Here is a 15860-nt window from a genome sequence, read left to right as displayed (position 1 = left end):
CCCGTCTCCGACGCGACGCGGCGCGGCCGGGCCGGCTCATCGGCGCGGCCCGGGAGCCCGGTTCTTTGTTGCTTCCTCCCGGGCCCCGCGGGGGCCGCTGCAGCAGGGCCCGCTCCGGTCTGAGGCGGCTCCGACAGGCACGCGGGGGGCGCGCGGGTGATGGCCGAGGCAGCGGCGGCAGCTCCGGTTCAGCCGGCGCCCCTCCTCTCTCTCCCTCTGGGCCCCGGAGGATGCGGGTGGGGGAGGGGAGGGACGGAGGGAGGAGCAGGCGAGCGGCGGCGGCTCCGAGGCTGCCTGGGGGGCCGGGGGTCCCAGCGAGCGCTGCTCCCCGGCTTCCCCTGCTCTGGCGGCTCCCGCGGCTCCTGCGGCTCCTTCGCTCCTCGCAGCGGCAGAAGCGGCGGCGTGCGCCGGGCTCTCACGAGCCCATGGCCCCGGGCGGCTCGCGGGGCTCCCGGCGGGCTCCGCAACCTCGCACCGCGGGCTCCACGACCCTCGCGGGCGGTCGAGGACCGGGTCCTTCCGGCGCAGCACGGCCCGGCTCCCCCAGAGAAGCAGCGAGAGAGCGAGCCAGCCGGCCGGCCGGCCCGCCCACCCTTCCCCCAGTCCCCGACCCAGCTGCCGCGGCGCTAGCAGCCGGCCGGCCTCTGCTCCGCAGCTCCGCTCCCGCCCAACTGACAAGCGCGAGCCCCAGCCGCGGTCGCCGAGGCTCGCCCCCCACCCTCCCCCTCGGGTACAGCCAATCGGCTGCGGCCGAGAGGCGGTTACCAGGGTGACGCGCCGCCGCGTCCCAGGGGGGGCGGGGCCAGGGGCCGCCACGCGTTCTTTTCGCGGCAAAATTCAAAGGCCAGTAGGGCGGCTCTCCAGCCCCGACCTCCACACCTCAAGCCAGCCGACGCCGCGAGGACTACCACTCCCAAGATGCACTGCGGCCACGCCGAGTCGAGAATGACCAGCACGACGGAGCGAGGCGTCTTGGTATTTGTATTCCGTCTCTTTGGGGCATTTTTTTTTTTAAATTTTTTTTACCAACCCTCAGAGGATGCCCAGGATCCTACGACTAGGGCTCCGTGGGTTCTCCGGTGTTACCAGCTCTGCAATAGCAGCCTGGATGCCACTATTTCCTGGGTTCTAGTCCCGCTGCTATGATCTGCCTCAGTTTTTCCTGGCTGCATTTTGTAAAATAGACCCAACAGGGGGGTTGTTGGTGAATTTGTTGGTGAATCTCAGGGCAGTGAAAACCTTAAGGCGTTTTATAAATAAATTTGAGTAGGTCTATTGCCGTTGTTAAGTAGAACGAAGTGCATGGAGGAAGAACTGTGAGCACAAAGACCCTATTCTGGCCCCTGGGGCTTGGAGGGATTTTTCCTTCTCCCTGACGGACAAGGAGCAGCTGGGAAACGGACTCAGTCCTCTCCAAGGTCCAGATGTCACCTTGAAGTTCTGCAGCTGAGAGCTCTTCACACACATGATCTCATCCCTTTCACCTCTCTGATGTAATCCTGTCCTATTTTCCTTATACAAGGAGTATCCTCTTCCCACCCCAAACAGTAAAATTTATACTGGGATTGTTCCCTCAGACCCCCAAATAATAATGTAAGATAAACATATAGATTATGTTTAATAAATAAACACAGCTCATGGGTGGCATGGGCATATATATATATTTATATATATTTATATCTACTTATATATTTATATACCCATGCCACCCATGAGCAGTGTGTATACACACACACACACACAAACACACACATATGTGTGTATGTATGTATACACAAACATTTGATCTGAGATCTGACCCACCTTTGTAGATAGTAGGAGGGTGGTCCATGCTGGCACTGCTAATAGATTAGCTGGAAAATGGGCTGGCAGGATCTAGGACTGAAGTAGGCCATTTTTCCTATCTCTAGGAAGGGTCTTGACCTAAAATTATGTCTTTCTACCACTCTCAGATATCTCTAGGAATATGAGTCTGGATTCAGAATGAAAGCTACTTTCCCCATTACTCTGAAGGGAGGTGGTAGCCCACAGCTTTTTGGCCAGCTTAGCCCATTCCTACCAAGTACTAGTCACACAAAAGGTCATTCCGAATAGTTAGTAAACCTCTTTATCAAAGAAAGCAGCAAAAAGAAATCAGAGAAGCTCTACAGATTCTAATATACCAGAGAATACACAAGAGTACATGGACTCTTCAGCTGGGAGCAAGATGAGATCCCAGCTCAAACCAGGAGAATGGTTTCATCAAGGGACAGTCTGTTCAGCATTCTCGAGAACTGCAGGCATTGGATGTCAAGGGGGCAGAACTGAGACTGTCTTCCCCTACCAATCTTGGGCTCCAGTCCACCATTCAAAGGTCTATGCCTCCTCTCTCTCTTGACCTATCTCACCAAGGTCTTCTTTTAAAGTACTTATCCTTCAAACTGAAGTCAGGCCCCCTCCCTACTCCCTACTTTGTGCTATGTAGCACCTCAGCATTCTCTCAGCCAATTAGGAGTCATGCCACAAATACACAGTGCAGGTCAAAGAAATGCACTTCAGGAAAACCACCTCAGGCTTTGTCAGAAGCAGGGATATAATACAATGATAGAAGGAACCATGATTTCATCATCTTGGGGAATTTGAAGCATGGAAATTCATCTAAGTAGATGAATCTAAGTGGGGACTGGTCGATGACTTAGATCTAGAATTATAGATCATTTGTGAGAAGGAACCCATTTAGCTCATTGGCTCCTTTGTTTGACAGGTGAAGAGACTTCTGGACCCAGAGTGATTAGATGAATTTCCCAAGGTCATACAGGTAGTAAATAAGTACTGACAAAGTCTTAGCTAGTAAGTCTTTGTGACAGTGGATAAAAGTACTGGATTTAGAGTCAGGAAGATCTGGGTTCAAATCCTGCCTCTGATACTTAATTCTACTCTATATTTCAAATCCTACTCTGATATTTGCCCACTGACCAGGGGCAAGTCAACTTTTAGAGCTCCTCAGTTTCCTCATCTGTAAAACGGGGATAATAATCCTAGTATTACCTCTTGGGGTTGTTCTGAGGCTCAAATGAGCTAATGTAGGTAAAACATGCAAATTGTCAAACACCTTGGGACTACTCATTACACTGAGCTGAGTTTTTGGGTCATAAGGCACTTTGTAGCCATGATCTCATCAGTTTATCCTTGTAACACTCCAGTGAAAAAGGGTAGCACAAGATGAGTAAATTAAGCTTAGAAAAGCAAAGTGACTGGTCCAAGATCTCCTGGCTAATAAAGTCTTCTGACTAAGCCTTCTCTGATTGACTCTATGGGTTTGGTTGACTTGTAGTTACCTGCATTTCTCATCTGGCTCCCTCTCCCATTCTCACCAGCTAGGATTAGTGTGACACATTTCTCTGTGATACGGTGATTGGTTCAGGTGCTGTCCATGGTCTCAAAACAGAGCTAAGCTATTTGACCATTTTAGGAGCCCAAGGAGCCCCTCTGGCCTTTAGCACTTATGCTTTAACTAACTGAGCTCAGGGGCCCATAGACTCCAGCCCAGGAGGCAGACTAGGAGCAAAGATGATTCTTTCCACTTTACATATAGGAGACAGAGGCCCAGAGAGGTTAGATGATGCTATGGTTCACACAGCAAATCAATAGGGAAGCTGGGATAAAAACAATTTATTCACTCTCTTGTCACTGGCTTTCAATGGTGGTGAAGGTCCCACTCTTTGATACTGGAGGCCATGATTTTGTCTTCATTTTCAAGTCTTTCCTTGAAAGATCTACCTCACAGGGTTGTTATGAGAATCAAATGAGATAACCTATGTAAAACACCTGCAAACCTTAAAGTGCTTTTGAATGAGAGCTATTGTTTATTGAAAAAATTGAAACTTACATTCACTGTCTATCAATAGGGCTAGGGACAGAGGTCGAATGGTAAATGTTTAACAATCAGCTGTCCAAAAAATGGAACTGCACATTTTTGTCAGCATTAATAACATTTTCTCCACTTTCTGAAGACTAAACAATCAACAAAACAATATTGTAGATTTTCAAGGGGTAAATGCTCCCACTGAAAATTTCACAATTGGTTCCTGTTGGAGCTGGTTCTAAGCATATCCCTGGGCAGGGGAGAGATGATTGTGGGCGGGTTAAGAGAAGGAGAAAGTAGCAAGATGAGGGAGGAGGAAAAGAATGAAAGAAAATGGACAGAATTGGGACTTGAGTAGGTAAGACAGTCACATTTAGAGACAGTTGAGGTGTTTGTGTTTAATGCAACCTCTTAGAAATGCACATTTTAAGGGCCAGAAAATTCTGCTCTCCATGACCTGAAGGTATTTATTTCAGGATGTCAACCTACATATGACTCAAAGACTCAAAGTCTTTGATTTATGGTATACAAGGAGTAGTGGAAATTTCAAATCTTGATTTCCTGGGTTACACAGATACCTTGTCCTGACCCTGAAACAGAGATTTGGGCAGGGTTGACAAGATCATAGATCACATAATATCAGAATTGAAGGAAAGGGATCTTAGAGATCAGAGGATTTAGAGCTGGAAAGGGCTTTTGAGACCAGCTAGTCCAAACCTTTCATTTATAGATGGGGAAACTGAGGCTTAGGGAGAAGTGGCCAATTGAAGAACAAAACTGAGAGTCCAGTTTCCAGAATCTCAGGCCAGTGCCCTTTCTTCTGCATCATCTGAATAATAATGCTACTTCACACGTATTATAGAACTGCTTTCAAAATGTTTGCAAGTCTACTTCCTTTAATTGGCCTAACAGGATAGGTAGAGCAGGGGTTAGTGTGCAGTGACAAATAGAGCCCTGGAGACAGGGGTCTGGAGGTGTCCTGGCTCTAATGCTTACCAACTATATGACCAGCAAACCTGTTGGGGGCTCTGTGTCAGACAGTTTCATCAAGCACTTATTAAGCACCAACTATGTGCTTAAGCACTAGGGAGACAAAGACAAAGAAATGATTGCTGCCCTCAAGCTGCTCACATTCTAATGGAGGCTACGCACAAAAAAAAAATGTATATTCAAGATGTATACAGCATAAATGTTAGATAATATCGGAGAGAAGACACTGCAGAGAGGGTGAGGAGGTCAGGGAAAGGCATCCTGCAGAAGAAAGTGGGATTTGAGTTGAGTTTTGAAGGAAGGCAGGGAAGTGAGAAGGCAAAGTGAGGAGGGAGAGCATTCCAGGCATGGGAGAAAGCCAGTGAAAAGGCATAGAATTGGGGGATGTAGCACAATATGAGAAGAACAGCAAATAGGCTGGTCAGTGTAACTGGATTAGAGAGTATATAAAGGGGAGTAAATTATAAGAAGCAAAAAGACTAGAAAGGTAGGAAGATATGGTTCTGAAGGGCTTTAAATGCCAAATAAGGGATTTCATATTTGATGCTAGAGTTAATAGGGAGCCTCTGGAGCTTAATGAGCAGGGTGGTGAAGTCAAACCTTTATGGAATTCATCTTGGAAGGTTAGTGGAGGAAGAGAATGGGATATCTACTAGAAAGTTATTGCAATAGTACAGGCAGAAGATAATGGAGACCTGAAGTGGGGTGATGGCTATGTGAGTGATGAGAAAGGGGGTGTACCAGAGATGTGGTGAAGGAGGCAGAAACAAGCCTTGGCAACAGATTAGAAAGATGGAGTGAATGCAGGAGATGAATTGAGGATGAGACAGAGGCTGTGAGCCTCTGGGTCACTTCCAGGATGGTGGTGCCCTCAACACTAATAGGGAAATTTGGAAGAAAGAAGGTTTCAGTGGTGATGGGGGACGATAATAAGTTCAATTTTGAACCAGTTGAGCTCAAGATGCCTAGGGAACACCATCAGTCAGACATTGGACCTCATTAGTCCAATAAGCAGTTACAGATCCAAGACTGGAGGTCAGGAGAGAGGTTAGGGCTGGATAGGTAGATTTGAGACTCAGTAGCATAGAGACGATAATTGAACCCATGGGAACTGGCTTCCCAGGATTCCTTCAAGTTTCAGCTAAAATCCCACCTTCTGCAAGAAGCCTTTAACTCTGATGTCTTCTCTCTGTTAATGATCCCTAATTTATTCTGTATGTATCTTGTTTGTACATGTTGACTGCCCCATTAGATTATAGCTCCTTGAAGGCAGGGACCATGTTTTTGCCTGTTTAAAAAAAATCCCCAGCCCTTGGTACAGTGCCTCGAACATAGGAGGCTATTAATAAATGCTTACTGACTTGAATTCACCCACAGAGAACATTTAGAGGGAAATGAGAAAGAAGAGGGCCCAGGATACTCAGGGGTGTGTTAGAATGAGCACTCCCAAGAGCTGATTATTCCATTTTTTGTGTGAGCACTTATACCTTGGAAGTAGGCAAATTCTATAATTCAGGGCTGGATTTATTGTTTTATTGATTGTCTAAACTTAAATGATGGAGAAATTTTTTAAAGTGTCTTGTTTATATATACATATATATGTATATATATATTTGAAGAGCTGGTAGTTAAATATTTAACAGTACAGTTCTGGGACCCTCTAGTTAATGACCTTGATCTGGCTGAAGATCCACCAAAGGAAGCTGAGAAGGAGTGGTCAGGCAGTTAGGAGGAGAACCAAGAGAGAATAGTGTCACTAAAACCCAGAGAGGGGAGAGGATTCAGGAGAAGGAGGTAATTCATAATGTTGGAGGCTGCAGAGAACTCATAGATAAGGACTGAGATAAGGTCATTAGATTTGGCAACCCCATGTTGTATTTATTTTGTTACAGATCTGGGGTTTCATGCATGTAGGGAACTCCTCATGAGGAAGTCCCTTTCCACCCCCAATCAATGCAAAACTGCAATTGTTTGTGCCTTAGAAAGGTACCTAGAGCCCTGAGAAATCGTGACTTGCCCAAGGTGGGTCTCACAACCAATGGGTGTCAAAAGTGGGACTTGAACTCAGGTCTTTCTGACTCAGAGTCATGACTTGTACTATGTGCCAGGCACTGTGCTAGGTATTGGGGGGGGGGGGAACAGAAATGCTTTTGTCCCTGCTCTCAAGGAGTTTACATTCTATCTCTTATTAAGGGAAGAGGTTCACCTGGTTATGACAGTTGAAAGTAAGATCCAGTATAAAGAACATTGGTCCAGGATCCTAAGATTATAAGGGACTATCTTCTTGAGTTAATAGATTTAGAGCTAGAAAGAACCTTAGAAACTATGTGCTTCAACCTTCTTCCTTATATAACAAAGGGGGAAACCGAGGCCCAGGGAGATTAAATGCCTTGCTCCATCACCCAGGCAGAACCAGAATTCGAACCCAGATCTTCTAACTCCAGTACCCTTTCCATTATACCACACTGCTTTTTGGCTTCACTGCTCTCAGGATCTGTGTGTGATCTGTTTTGGTATGGTGTGTTTTGTTTCCACCGTGATCCCTCAATAACTTTAGGAGATGGTCCTGCGGCTGAAAAATCCATCTACCTGGTGCTAAGTCTCCCATATAGGACACATCTGCATTTATTTAGGGCAGAAACTGCCCTTGTTTCAGGTCAGTGCTGAGATGGTTGAGTCTCCCTCTCGGGAAAAGTGCTGAGCTGAGATTCCCTAGAACCTTTTAGTTTCTCTCTCTTTCTTTCCTTGCTCTATTTCCCCCCATCCAGCCCCTTGGGGGATATTTACCTGGAAACGGGATCTGTCTCTGCCTCAGGAGCTCAGCTCCTCCAGCTGCCTCCTCCCCTCCCTCCTCCTCCAGCCTCTGCATGTGACATCACAAGTGGTTGCTGTGGAGATGAGTGTGATGTGGAACGTGGGGGATTCTGACAGGTGGGGAGTAAGCAGCAGCAGGTGAGCATGTGACCTGAGCCCAGGCAGGGGCGGGGAGGGAGGGCAGGCACTCTAGCTACCCAGATGGCCCTGGCAGAAGGGAAATGAAGGGAATCTGGAAAGAGAGAGATGGTGGCTAGAGAGGTCACTGGCCAGCTTTCCCAAAGGATCCTGGGAAACCTGCAGCTGGGCTGATCTAGGATTTCTGAGCAGGTCAGTGCTTCAGGTGCTACTTAGAGCATAGACAGAATATTTGATCTGCAAGGGACCTTAGAAGACAGAATGTCACAGCTGTGGTGGTGGTGGGGAACCTTAGAACAGAGAATGCCAGAGCTGAACAAGACCATAGAACACAGAATGTCAGAACTGAGAGGGGCCTTAGAACAGAAAATGGTCAGAGCTGGAAGGATCTTAAAATAGAGGAAGTCAGAGCTGGAAAGGACCTTAGTACAGAGAGATTTCTGACCTGGCAGGGACAGATTATCTGAGCTGGGAGGAGGGATCATTCTGCTTTCTGGAATCTTAATGGATACGGAGAAAAAAATATCACCACCATTATAATGCTACTTTAACCTTTCCCCTTCTCAGGTTAAATATCAAAAATCATTGATTGAGGACCATTTAATGAATTCCTGTGTTGGGTATAAGAGAGAACACTCTAATGCAGACCATCGGGGGCTACTTGCATGAAGAGAGACTGCACCCACAGGGAACAGGCATACACTATGTGCTGGGCATCTGGCCCTTCCTCCTCCGGGTTTGGGATTGGGCTGTTTTTCATCCTTCTATCTCCATGGCAGAGCATAGGAATCTGCACCCAGTGGGTGATGAGAGCTAAACCTTTGTTGAACTAGGTTGAATCCACACAGAGACACACCCATATGCAAATCCACCCAGAGATGCATAGACACACAGAAACACACACACACACACACACACACACACACACACACACACACACACGCGCGCGCGCGCGCGTGCACACGCACGCTCAGAACAGATCCTTGAGGTCACTGCTAGAGAGAGGAAGCAGGTCACCGGCTGATCCCGAGGCCAAAGGCTCCTCTGGTTTCCTGCCAGTGTCTTCCTTCCTCTCTCTCCCCAGCCCCCCGCCTTCCTCTCCCCCTCATCTCCTGTGCCTGCCCCAGGCTCTGAACTAGCCGGCTGCTCTATCTCCCCAGTCTATAACTCAGCATTAGGAGGGAGGCATGTCAAGATGGATTTGCTACGGTTGGTCGGGGGAAACTTCCAGCCTAGGAGGGAAGGAGCTGTCCTGTTTCCTCAGGATGGAGGACAAGGGGATCCCAGTGGGGTGCGGGGTTGGGGTGGTCTCAGAAAGACTCTGTGGCACTTTGGAAAGAGCTCAGGTTCAATCCCAGCTGTTACTTTCTGCCTCAGTGACCTTGGGCAAGTCAACCTCTCTGGGGCTCAGCTTCCTCTTCTGTAAAATGATGAGGTTGGATTGGATGGTCTCTGAGCTCCCTTCCAGCTTTAGATTTATGATTTTAATATCCCTGATGGAGTGAGAGGAGAGAGGAAATTTCTTGGAGGGCTGAGGGCTGGGCAGGGGATGGAGGGCAGTGGTCTGAGGGCGCGTCTCTGCTCCTTGAGCCTTGGAGCAGGCTCAGGATCACGTCCAAACCTCATGGAGAGCCCAGAGGGCAATCAGGGGGCTGGGGGCAGGTGGGACCAGAACTGAGATCTACCCTTTTCCCCCGCTGCCCACTGCATTAGGAATTTTGAGGCCAGGCACCAGGCCCTTCCGGGAGTGGCCCCAGCAGGTCTCAGAGCTTCAGCCAGGCCTGGGGCACTCAGTCCCCATGCCCTACCCTGCCCTTCTCCTTACATCCTTCCCCTCATTGAAGGCCAAGACACTGTTTTTCCCCTGCCCTCCTTGCCACAATCTAGGCCAGAGATGAGAAGACATTTCCCATTGGTGAGCAGCACTTAGATTTTTCCGAGATAATTTAATCAAGGCTATTAATAAGCAGGAAAGAAAGAGCTCTTTATATTCCTCGGGAAACACACACACACACACACACACACACACACACACACACACACACCATAACATCATTATTCACCAAGGGAAGCCCCCCACCTGTGCTACCTTGAAATACTCCTGGGGCCTTTGATGGGGGAAGGAAAAGAATAAGGCTGAGGAGGAGGGGCTCAGAGTGGGGGAAGGGGTGGGGGGACAAAGTACAGCTGGTGAGCTGTGGGTAGAGGGAGGGCACTAAGGGAAATGGGAAAAACTGAGAAAGGGAAAATTGATCCTAGCCTCACCATGCACACACACACACACACACACACACACACACACACACACGTCCTAGAATCATAGACCCCCTAGGACAGAAGGGGCCCTAGAGATCAACATTTTCAATTTGTAGCTAGGGGAAACTGAGGCCCAGGTTTGGAAAAAATATGGAAGACTCACCGTCTCCTCTACCCATCCCCCAAGCTCAGTGCACACAGGCAGTGCATTATAGTGCACCCCGTCAGGAGCTAAAGGATCTGGGTTTGAATCTTGCCTGAGTGACCTTGGGCAAGTCACTTTCGCTCTGGGACTTGTAAGCCCAGGGCTCAGATCCCATCTCTAATAATTATTTACTTGGATGATATTGAGCAAATCACTTAACTTTCCTGGGCCTCAGTTTCCTCAACTGTAAAACGAGGTGACCTCTAAGATTTTGTCTAACTATAGGTCTCTGAGGCTGCTGTAATCCTCCCAGCTCCAAATCTTCAGTTCTAGGCAATATCTAGACACCTACAGTCCTGCCTGAAGGCAGGGGGATGACTCCCATGACCCTGGCTGTTTCTTTTTTTTCCTGAGATTCTCTTTGTGGTTATTTTGACAGCAGGACCCAGCATACTGGGGCTTCAAGGAGTTTTGCAGGGATTAAGGTGGTGGAAAGACAGACAGCACCCCCCCATCCCCCTTCCTCAGACTGGCTGCCCCAGGTCTCCCTTTATAGGAAAAGTTATTGACTTATCAAGGTTAGAATACATTCAGCCACACTCAGGCTTGTCATTTGTAGGGTTGTCTTCATGGCAACAGGGCCCCCTCCTGCACATTAAATGGCTCAGTTGTGCAAAGTTCAGGCATTACATAAACACCGAGTTAACAAACAACAGCGGAAATCAATAGCTGCCCAAGCATGGCCCAGAGAGATAGCATTGATTGGCCCCTGCCATCGATAGGCTGGATCACAGCTTCCTGCTGGACCAACACAGGCTACCTGCCTTCTCATCCTGCCCCAAGCCCAGCTGCCACTCAGACCCCAAACAGAGGGTGTCCCTGGAAGGATGGCGCCACCAGCCCAGGCTGGGGCTCAGCCGCCGCCCGAGAACACGCCTCCCTTCTGAGTACACTGGGCATGGCCAGCCAGTCCAGTATCTTCCAGCAGGGACCCTCGAAATTGATTTGGGTTTCAAACCCTGGTCACAATAGATAGCTGCTCAGGTACGGCTCCTTTCACTGGCATCTCCCCCTCCTTCCAATTCCTACTCCCCTTATACACACGCAGAGGTTTAGGAGTTTTTTCCTTAGGGAAGGGTGAGCTAATAAGTCAAGATTACTATTTAAAAGAATTAAACAGATCTCTTATGTCTGGGCTTCAATAGCCCAGAGGCAGGAGAATGAACGAGGTGGACTGGAGGCAGGGGGATGGATGAGACGGATTGGAGGTGGGGGGATGGATGAGGTAGAACAAAGGCAAAGGAACGTATGTGTGAGATGACCACAGGGTAGGCAAGCCAGCCCAGCTGAATCAGCAAGGCACCCTGAGGAAGACACAGGAAGCAGCATGTGACGAGCTAGTCAAGCCATCCCCACCATCTCCATCATGACATCCCCTCAACTCTGGTTGGAGACAGTTCAGAATCCCGCGTCTAGAGAATAGCAGAGCCCTTCCTCCCCTACACTACTCCTTGAAACCCCAGCATGCTGGGCCCTGCTGTCAAAACAACCACAAAGAGAATCTTAGGAAAGAAAGCAGCCAGGGTCATGGGAGCCATCCCCCTGCCTTCAGGCAGGGCTATAAATGAGGTGCCTAGATACCGTCTAGAATCATAGATTTGGATCTGGGAGGATTACAGCAGCCTCAGAGACCTATGGTTAGAAGGGATCTTAGAGGTCACCTCATTTTGCAGTTGAGGAAACTGAGTCCCAGGGAGCTTAAGTGATTTCCCCAAGATCGCGTAAATCAGCCCAGCCCCTGAAGCTGTCATTCCCATCCCACAGATCACCCCTTATGGAGATGTGACCTGATGGGTGTCTCTGCAAGTATTTCAGTAGCCACAGCTACTGAGGATCAGGAAAGGGAGTTCTCACCACCCACCAAAGTCCTTGGCATTATCATATGGTTCAACATCAGAAAAGGATATGGTTCTATCAGTGAAAATGATACCAAGAAGAAGCACTGCTATCCACTTGCAGTCCACTAAGACCCCCAGATCATTATCAGAACAGTTGATGTTTCATTATGCCACCCTCATTTTGTACTTGGGAAGTTGGCTTTTTGTACCCAAGTGAAGATCTTTACACTTATCTCCACTGAATTTAATCAGTGTATTTGTACTTGGGAAGTTGACTTTTTATACCCAAGTGATAGTCTTTACACTTATCTCCACTGAATTTAATACTGTTTGTTTCAACTCTGTGCTTCGCACAGTGCCTGGTACATAGTAGGTGCTCAAAAAATGTTTCTTAACTGACTGACCGAGGCCTGTCAAGGTCCTTTTGGATGGTGGCTCTGTCTTAGCTATTCCTCCCAGCTTTATGTCCTCTTCCCATTCTATGAGTGTGCTCATCTAGGCCTTTATTTAAGTTAATAAGAAGATTATATAGCACAGGGCCAAGCAGAGAACCCTGGCATAGCTATTGGAGACCTTCTGCCATTTTGACATGAACTAGCCATCCAACTATTTCTGAATTTGTATTACTGGCTTATCTCCATCATTCCATCTTCTCCCCGAGAATGAGATATTGAATCAGAAGGTTTGCTAAAATCTAGGTGAACTATAACCACAACATTCCCCTTATCAACTAGTTTAGTAATGCTGTCAAACAAAGAAATGAGATTAGTCTGGTATGAACTGTTCTAGAAGAAGACACGTTGGCTCTCTGTGATCAACACTTCCCTTTCTGTGTTTTCCAACCATCCCTTTAATCATCTGTCTTCGAGTTTTTTCCAAGAATTGAAATCAAGTTTGCTATATTCTGCAGGCCCTGTTCGCTTTCTTTTTTTGCAAACTGGGACACCATCCTCTCCTCATTTGTCATGGGTTAGTGATGGAACCAGCACTTGAACCCAGCTCTCCTGCCTCCCAGTTCAGGGCACCTCCCTTTGTTCTACCCAGCTTTCTAGGAAAAGCAGGACTCTTGAGAGCCAGAGAGGAAAAAAAATGAAATGCCAGCCACCGGCTTCTGGGACAGGAGGAGCAGCTAACCTCAGCACACCTCTCTACGATTTATTTTCCGAGTTTAAATATTTATTTACGCACCCCATTTAATCAGGAGATAGTTAGTAATTAGCGGTAGATTTGTGTCTCCTGCCTTCTTTATTATTTATTTTAGCAACCCAGGGATAGCTTCTCTGTTCAGAGCCTGTGCCCGCCCTGGATTTCAATCACTTGGTCCATGGAAGAGCGGTCCCTGGGGACCCCCAGGCAGAGACACCCCCCTTGGTATGATAAATGATCCCCCCAGAAAACAGAATGGTGCTGACCAGCTGCTGTGTCTGGAGCTCTCTGAGCTTCAGTGCCTGTGTGTTTGGGGGGGGTGGGGGTGAGAAGGATAGAGGCTGAGCTGTGGGGGATGGGGACCACATTCTTAGGATTCTTAGACTATGAAATTCCAGGATTATAGAATTCTATGAGGCATATTGTTCTAGAATTCTGGGATGGATGAAACCCCGAGGACACTTTTTATTAGATATGTGGCCATGCATGAGTCATTTAATGTCTCTGACCCTTGGTTTGTTCATCTGTAAAATGGGGATATTCACACTATCTGTCTTGTAGAGGCGCTGTGAGGAGAGCATCCTTTATGTAAAGTTAGAGGCAGGTAGGCGACAGAGTGGGATAGAATGCTAGATTTGGTGTCAGGAAGACTTGAGTTCGAATACTGCCTCAAACTCTTCCTAGCTATATGACCCTTGGGAAGTCACCTCTCCTCCTTCAGCCTCTGTGGCTCCATCTCTAAAATGGGGATAACACCAGTGCCTTCTTTGCAGGGTGGTTGAGAGGAAATCAAGTGCTTGCAAACCTCGAATCTATCACCATTGACATAATCTTTACCTAAGCATGGAAAAGCTGGTTTAATCATGAAAAGTCCACATTGACAGATTCTATCCCTTCCTTGGGTAATGGCCCCTATTATCTCCTAGCCCTCATAGGCAGGGCCCCACCTTCTTCCCCCACCCGGACCCTCTTCGAGTGTCCTCCTCTCTGGTCACACTCATTTGCTGCAGCCCCTGCCCCCCGCTTTCTACTTGTGAAATCAGATGTTCGAGCCCAGCCAGGACTAAGACATTAGACATCCTCCCCAGATTTCATCCCATTCACCTCATCTCATCTGACTCTGTACAAGCTGCATCATCCCAACCAGGGCACAGTCTTCTGAGCCTCCGTTTCTTTATCTGCAGAATGGGAGTAATTATCTCTACCCTACTGAATATTCAAGACAGGAAGGCAGTAGGACCCCACGTACAGTAGTTAGCGTGTCTGTTTCCCACCGTAGTTTGGACGCTGAGGCACCCACCCCTCCCACTCCTATTAAGCCTCTCGTCAGATCAGCTGGCAGTTGGAGAGCTGGGATTACCTAGGGAGGAAGCCTGGTCCCCACCTCTCCGACCACATCACTCCTCTGCTCGGGAAGCTTCCCTGACTCCCTATTGTCATGAAGATAAAATACACATTTTTTTGGGGGGTGTCATTTGGAGCACTTCCCAATCTGGGTCTAGCCTCTCTTTCTAGCCTGATTCCATATGACTCCTTCCAACGCATACTACCTGATGGTCACCGGCATTCCTCCTCACCACACTCACGTCTTACCCGCCCCATGCCTATCCCCAACCTCCAAGACTTTGCACAGATTTTTCCCCACCGCAAGAAGGGTCTCTGTCCTCATCCCTGCCTCTTGGAACCCCGTCTTCCGTCAAAGCTGGGCTAAGGTGCTATACCCTACAAGATGGCTCCCTCATGTTACTCTCCGTCTGCCTCCCCACTATATTTATTGTGAATAGATCTTATATTTACTTATCTTACAATTTTCCTCCATGGAAAGATCCAGACACAGCTGCTTCTCTTGATTTTTCTCCCTCGAGACACTTGTCTTCCAACCCCAGATGTGTTCACTAGCTCCATCCCATGCCTGGAATTCTCTGCCTCCTTACCTCTGTCCCCTGGTTTGCTAAAATCTCACCTTTTTTATTTTTATTTTTATTCTTTAATTTTTAGGCAATTGGGGTTAAGTGACTTGCCCAGGGTCACACAGCTAGTAAAATCTCACCTGCTTGTGGTCCTTCACGCTAGGGCCTTCCCTTAGAGACTGCCTGCAGCTCCTCCTGTCCATATCTTGTTTGTGCGCAATGGTGGGCACCTTGTCTCCTCCATCCGACTGGGAGATCTTAGAGACAGGGACTGTTTCGCCTTTCCTCATACCCCCAGCATTTAGCTCTGTGTTTGACGTACAGAGGCCACTTAATAAATGCTTTTTAAATCGATTCTGTCTACATTGGTATAGCCAAGAAGTCAGGGAATAGATAAAATGAGAGAGAAGGGTGGGAGAAGGAAGGCAGTGAGTGTCTTGGGGCCCTGGGGAGGAGCGAGCACACGTGGCCAGGCTGGGCCCCTGGGTTGCATTTCCAGGATGGTCAGATTGTCTCTGAGAAAGTAGCACGCTTCCCCAGGGCTGACTGCCAATTAGGCCTGGCCTTAACTAAGTGACTGAACCCCATTATCACTTTCTTTTTTAGGATGGAGTCATCGGCCCCCAGGGACCCTTCCTTCCAGGTCACAGTCTTTAATGAGGTCAGGGTAAAAACAAGGCTGTAGGGGATGGGGTAAGGTAAGGCCCTTATCCAGGGCA

At 48.2% G+C, this 15860-nt stretch overlaps 1 protein-coding gene across 1 annotated transcript in view; it reads right to left on the bottom strand.

The window, feature by feature from the left end:
* The window catches only part of FAM222A (family with sequence similarity 222 member A), an 81561-nt gene extending 73866 nt beyond the window's left edge, over window positions 1–7695 (bottom strand). The window contains exon 1 of the mRNA XM_027861970.1: window positions 7622–7695. The gene's annotated coding sequence lies outside the window, so the exon portion shown is untranslated. The remainder of the gene's footprint in view (window positions 1–7621) is intronic.
* Between the last annotated feature and the right edge of the window lie 8165 nt (window positions 7696–15860).

The sequence above is a fragment of the Vombatus ursinus genome, unplaced genomic scaffold, assembly GCF_900497805.2.
Source record: "Vombatus ursinus unplaced genomic scaffold, bare-nosed wombat genome assembly UNPS02001287.1, whole genome shotgun sequence".
NCBI classification, from domain to species: Eukaryota; Metazoa; Chordata; class Mammalia; order Diprotodontia; family Vombatidae; genus Vombatus; species Vombatus ursinus.
This window is presented reverse-complemented; position numbering and strand designations above follow the sequence as displayed.